Genomic DNA, 7,236 nt, shown 5'->3' on the forward strand with positions numbered 1-7,236 from the left:
TGACTACTAATTATGAAAAATAATTATATACCGTCGGATTTACCGGAACAATCCGATGGTAAATAGGCGCCACAAAACATAACATGGCCCCAAAATTACCGTTGGATTTATTCGACGGTAACCAACTGCTTATTTTCATCGTATTAATTGCAAAATTTGACGTAAAATCCACCAGTAATTAGCGTCAGACAAAATAATTTGCTGGTCAATATTTTTTAGTGCCGTTTATATCATCAAATTCATTCCGACGGTAAATCTGATGGTACTCAGCGCCTTTCTTGTAGTGTATTGCTAATAAAGATAGAGCCATTTTTGTTATATGCCTATGCTTTCTTTCCACATTCCCTTTTTGGTGATGTTTGTAAGAGCATGACATTCTATATTGAATACCTTCGGTAGCAAGAAAACCAGAAAAATCTTTAGAAATAAACTCACCACCGTTATTTGTTTGTAGGGCTTTAATACTATGTCTAGTTTGCTTCTCCATAAGTTTCTTGTAGTTTTGAAAAGCTAATAAGGTTTGAAACTTGTTGTGTAATAGAAAAATAACTGTGAATTTTGAAAAATCATCCACAAAGCAAGCATAATATTTGAAACCAGTTCTTGAATCCACTAAGGCTAGTACCCAGACATCTGTATATACATATTGCAAGGGCTGATTATATACTGTTTTAGTTTGATTAAAGTGCAATTTATGCATTTTGGTCAATGGACAAATTTCACACATATGTTGCAAAAAAGAACTAGAATTTGAGATAGGAATTAAGCATTTATTCATTACTGTATGCATAGTTTTTATGGCACAGTGACCAAGTTTTTTGTGCCATAGAACAGTATTATTATTCTCATTACATGTGGTATTAAAAGAACTAATTTTAGGTAAATTAGTACCTAAGTTCCTAATTACAGGAGCAATACAAGAATGAGCAGAAATGGCATGTAAGTCAGAAGCAACAATAGAAGGAAAACCAAAGGTGCATAGTTAGAGCAGATTTCACAGAATCAGATTTAGAGACTTTGAGGTTGTCAAAAGAATAAATTTTATTTCTAGTACGGATTGTCGGAGATAATCTTTGTTAGCCTAATCACGAATAACAGAATAATCAGGCTAAAATTCAAAGAAAACTCTATTTTCAGCAGCAAGCCGTGACACACTTAGCAAATTTTGTGTGATTTTAGGGACATGAAACAAGGTTTTTAAACTAAAAGTGACATTAGCATATTTATCATATAAAATTGAAGAACTAGAGTTCTTGATTGTAATACCTATACCATTACTTATAAAGACTTTATCTGAATCAGTGCTATTTGTAGTGGAAGAAAGTAGGTTGGAAGGATCTGCTGTCAGATGATGGCTTGCACCAGAATTTGCAAGCCATGATGCTTCACTCAATGATGAGGATTGAGCAGTTAGATAGAAAGTGGGTTGATGAAAGGTGACTGGAGGTAGTGGTGGTTGTGTATTCAAATAGTGAATTTGTTATTGTGCAGAATTGTTTCCAAAATTGGGGTTGAAAGAGTGATCAAAATTGTGGTAACAATTTCACACCACATGACCCAATCTTCCACATAATTGACACTATATTCGAGAATATTGTTGTTATTGTAGCCAAAATATCCTCTGCCACGACCATTTCTTGCACCACGACCACGCCTATTAGGATTGCCATGAGCATAGTCAAAATTTGATGGTGAATTGTAAACATAGTGAGCTACTGGCAATCCAGTTTCTGGTTTCTTGAATTGCTCAAGCATCTCCTCATAAGAGAAAAAAAATGCCTCAGCCTCAACTACTTGAAAGAATCCTCTCTTTGCTGTGATTGAAGAGATATACACTGTATATTCCTCTAAGAGGTCATCTATGATAGCTTGAAGATGATCATCTTCTGGTACTTCATATCCCACAACAAACAAAGAATATACGATCTTGCGGATCTTGGCAAGGAAGTCACTGGTTGATTCAGTTTTCTTACATGATCTGAGTTGGCTTTTGAGACTTTGTACACGGATAGAGAAAATAGCTTGAAAATATTCATCAATTTAATTTGTACCATACTTCATGAAATCTAAAAAAGTGTATTATTTTGTTCTTGAAGCAGTTGGTCATTTAAGCGACAAACTAGGTTGTGAGAACCTTATTTCGCTGGCGCCAATTTTTGAATTCTTCTATTTTTGTGATTGTCTTTTTTATAGCATCATATGCAAATTGTTCCGAAAATTTTGTTGGATCAAAATGACTTTCAAAGCCCAGACTCTCAATGGTAAAAATAGTAAGTAGAGTAGTTATTATTGTTGAGCTTTTTAGCAATGGATGAAAAGATTTTCTTTGTTGAATCAGAAAGTATAATTTTTGTAGTTAAAAAAAAGTTCTAAATGCTATAAAAGATGCAACAAAAATAAAAAAGATAGTATCAAAGATTAAGAAATAAGCTATGAAAAAATGAAAAAAAAAATTAAAAACAGAATTAAATATTTGTTAAAGAAAAAAATAAAATTGAGCTGAATGAAATAGTATATTTCACATTGCTAAATGAGCAATATAATTGTTATCTTTAGAATCTGATTCCTCGTCAAGAATAATCAAGAAAAACAAGCTTTAACTAACCAAAATCAAATAACTAATTGAACAAAATTCTGTTAGCTATAGAACTTTGATAACTAACCTAACTAACTAACTGTGAACTTTTCTTAATAGTTACTGCTATCTAAAGCATTTTTTTTTTTATAAATACATATATGAAAAAAGTGCTAAATAGGCTATAATTGTTATAGTGAAAAGAAACAAGTGAAAATGAAAATAAAATCTGTGACTGAAGTCCTCTTAAACTATATTGAGGACTATACCTATCTCTATATTATTATCAATCATTAATTGATGCCTGCGGCACCGTACCGCCAACAAATATTACTTCCTTTTTTTCGCATTATTATTACTACTAATAGTTAGAGGGACATCGTGCCTAGGTTGGGAAATAAATTGTCGGTAAATAATTATTGTATATGAAAAAAATTGCTAACATATATGTAGAAGAATGATAGTTTGGAACATGAATATTTGAACGTAAGTTGATATCATATAAGTTAAAAATTAGCTTATGAAATCGAAAAAATCCAAGTGCAATAAATAGTATTGATTCTGATTCCGTTAAGGTCCAAATCATAATTTTGACTTATTGCTTTTAATATTTAAAGAATTTTTTTTTATTGTGAAGGGGGCCAGAGGCCCAATTAATATTTAAAGAATAATACTAGGATGAAGAGTAAAATTTTGATGAAAAGTGAATATTATTTTTTAAGTAAATAAAATTTACAAAAAAACATTTATCATGTACAATGCACGTTTTTTTTTTTAAATATAGTATAGAAATTTTTATTCTTTATCTAATTTTATTCTTCACCAATTTTTTTTTATTTAAGACCACCGTATATAAATCCTAAACAAAATAACTAATGTAAGTATACTTATTTAAATATATATGTATACAGTTTACAAAATAGACAAAAACAAAATAAATTTTCCTCCTAACAATAATATATCTCTTTTAAGTACAAACGTTTCACTTAACTATGATGTGATTTAATTTAGAATAATAAACCAGCACATGATTGGGTATATACTGCTATAAGTATATTGATGATGAAATCTGCATAAATTGTTGATAAACATGACAATATGCAACTGTATGATAATAAAATTAATTCAGCATCCATGAACTCGTGACTGCTATCAAGTTAAGATTGTGATGAAAATGATGACATGATCAAAATAGCATCGCATACTTAATTCACAAACTTGCATAATGAGTTCTGAATTTAAGATCTCATATACATATTATCCAAAATCTCATTACAAATAAATCATTCCTAACAGTTTGTTCACGTAACAACTTTATAACCATGCTAAAGGCTATCCAGTGAGTCAATGCAAAATAATGCATCATGCTACAATTCAAGAAAGAATAAAAAAAATTATTAATAAGTATAGTGCAGTTGTCTTCATATAAAATTTTTAGTTAAAAATAGTTAGATAATTTAATATATTTAATTAAATTATTATTTAATAACTCTCAACTATTAATTTTATGTGAAGACAACTGTATTTAAATATTCACCAACAAATATTACATATGTTGTCTTGACTCTAGAGAAAAAAAATTTTAATAGAAAGTGTAACTATTTTAATTTTTCTATGCATTGACCAAATATATCAGAAAATAAAGAAAACTTCATTTTTATTCTCTTAACAAACACTTCTAAAACATTTTTTTAGCTAAATCAACTTCATTGTTGCACTAATTTTATTTTTGTTAATCATTAATATATATAATAGCCTACTCGACCTTGAGCCTACTAATCGAAATTTGAATATTCTAAAATGGAAAATATATAAAATGATAAAATGAAAAATAAAGTAATAAAATATATATTCATATTTAAATACCCTATATAAAAAATATATATCTAATCCTACTATCATATATATACAAATTAGTGGTTATTAAATGAACCAACATGCGGATCAGAATCTGAAAACCGAACGCTAACTAAAATACATTATCCTCCTTTATATTCATTCAATATCTGAGTGAACAGAGATTTTTCTTTGTGGGAAGGGGTTCGTTCAAGGTTTTCCCGTGAACCCATATAATCAAACAACGACAAACTCATCCTTCTACCTACATAATAACTCAATCAAATCATTGACTCCATGAAATGCTTCTATGGTAATGAATTTGATATATATTCCTTGTATTCGGTGGATCAATAATTATACTCGATTGAATACTATATATCTTACTTTTATTTATTTTTCTATCATCACCATCACACATTTCTGTGAGAGATCAGAATACTTAATTATGGGATTGATTCCGGGAAGGGCCGGGGAAGAAACAAGCTTATGGTGGAAATTAAAGTATGTATATGTGAGCTTGATTTTTATTATAATATATATAAGCTTTTAATTAGGATCATACGATTTTTTATACATGGATCCACGTTCATGATTGTGTTGGATAACCAGCATATAGATTATGCCCGCTATGATGCAACTTGTAACCTTTTAACGAATTACTAAAGTTGGAATACTATTTTTAGGGGAAGAATACAGATTAAATCGGATATGACTAAAATTTTGATTTGATGCGCAATAAAATCATTGGATTGGATCGGATCCGATCCTATATCCAATCTAATCCACACATTTATGGATTAGATCAGATTTCGAATATATCTGCAAAACATATAAATATTTTAAAAAAATTATTTTTATTAAAAAATATTAATAAAAATCTTTTTTCATTCTTTTAAATATGTTTACTCTTAAAATATTATTAAACATACTTTTTTAAATAATAAAAATAAAATAACACAAAATATATGATAATTATTAGTTGAAATAAAACATAAAAAAATATTTATTTATTTATTTTTGCGAATATACAGATCAGATATGTGAATACTTAAATGAAATTCGCAATCCGGTTCTATTAATATGCGAATTGGATCGATATCCATAATTTTTACATTGAATTCAGATAAACATACACTACAGACAGATTGAATCCAATCTATAAACCCTAACTATTTTATTGATAAATGGTGATAAGTATCTTAAAAAATTGTATTTAATACTTAAATATTAATACCGTTTTTTAGGATACTTATAAATAAGAGGACCTTTTGATCTTAATGAAAAAATAAAAAAAAATCTACAAATACTTATATCAAAATGAAATTATGAAATTACTACGATATATATTACAGAGTAAATGTTCTTTTTTGTTTTTGAGTATTTGTTCGAAGAACAAAGTATTGTTTTATTATTTGAAATTTTTAATTCCCATCCATTTAAAAACCAAGTTTGAGTGCCCTTTATTATTGATCTAAATAGTTCCGACACATATGTAGATTATTGTTTATAAGGACCGATTAAATTTTTTACTTAATTAGATAGTTTAAAATCGATTGAAAATTTTTAAATTATGGAAAGACACTTTTCCTTTTTGATAAATGACCAAAAACCAGCGAAATTAAAAGAATATTTACTCCATGTAATAACATAATCAATAATTAATTTGAGTTGATCGAATGATTAGTTTACTTATTCAAAAATTTGAATTTTATTTTTTGTATGGAATAATTTATTATTAATAAAATATCTTTAAATAAAACCTAAATTCGTCCTAAGATCGAGAGATAAAGATCATATATTTTTGGGTTAATTAAAGGCAGAAGTTTGCATGTGACAAAGACCATACGAAAGGGTTGACAAAACCACAACCCTAAAAAGAGGGAACAATAATATAATGTGGATGAGATTAGTCCATGTATAAGGTCAGAATTTTTAACCTTTTTCCCTTAGCATTATGAAAAACCGAACCCATTTGTCAGGTCAAAGTGGACCCATCTGACAACACGTGAGGCCCATATATTACCACTTCTATATGTCAAACAAGCTTAGCTTTAAGGATTGAAGAGTTTCTTATCCAACTATAGGTTAATACTTAATACAAAGCTGATGCCATTTCATTATTGTAGTATTATATCCTAATGATTTTTCATTTTTCTCATCACTACTGATGTTCTTTTCATTTGTAAAGTTAAATATAATTATTTACGAAAAAAAACTATAATCTGATTAATATAATATCACACGATACATAATTTTTGTATTGTATGTTTATATAAATTTATAAAAAAAAAAAGGAATAGCATTATCAAAATTGGAATGAAAATATCTATTTTTTTATTTATGTTATCAGGGTGTTTAAAAATTATGAGACATGACTGACAATTTCGTAATCAATATAGTATATATAGTTAAAATAAGAAACTAAATTTTGGGTCTGACTATTTAATTGGAAACATAATATTATAATATAGACTAATTGTGCCACATTAACACAAACCGACCTTAGCTCAGTTGGTAGAGCGGAGGACTGTAGTGGGAAATTCACAGATAATCCTTAGGTCGCTGGTTCGAATCCGGCAGGTCGGATTTTTTAATTTTTGATTTTTTTAGATGTTTTATTTCAACTATTTGTCTATAGATGTTCATTTTAATATATTTTTACTTGTTTTTACATGATAAAAAGTTACTAGTAAAAAAAAATTATTTTATAATCAAATCTTACTTAATAGAAAATTAAATATTTAAATATGTTTTCTCATACCAGGTTAAATGTGTTTATCTATTTTTTTTCTTTATCTTTTTTAGTTTTCATGTGATCCAAG

At 28.0% G+C, this 7,236-nt stretch overlaps 1 non-coding gene across 1 annotated transcript; it reads left to right on the plus strand.

Moving 5' to 3' along the window:
* Nucleotides 1–6,910: 6,910 nt before the first annotated feature.
* On the plus strand, nucleotides 6,911–7,000 carry TRNAY-GUA (transfer RNA tyrosine (anticodon GUA)). The gene is given in 2 exon segments: nucleotides 6,911–6,947; nucleotides 6,965–7,000. It is a non-coding gene; the product is annotated as a tRNA-Tyr (tRNA).
* Nucleotides 7,001–7,236: the final 236 nt, after the last annotated feature.

This window comes from Arachis duranensis, chromosome 3, assembly GCF_000817695.3.
Source record: "Arachis duranensis cultivar V14167 chromosome 3, aradu.V14167.gnm2.J7QH, whole genome shotgun sequence".
NCBI lineage: Eukaryota > Viridiplantae > Streptophyta > Magnoliopsida > Fabales > Fabaceae > Arachis > Arachis duranensis.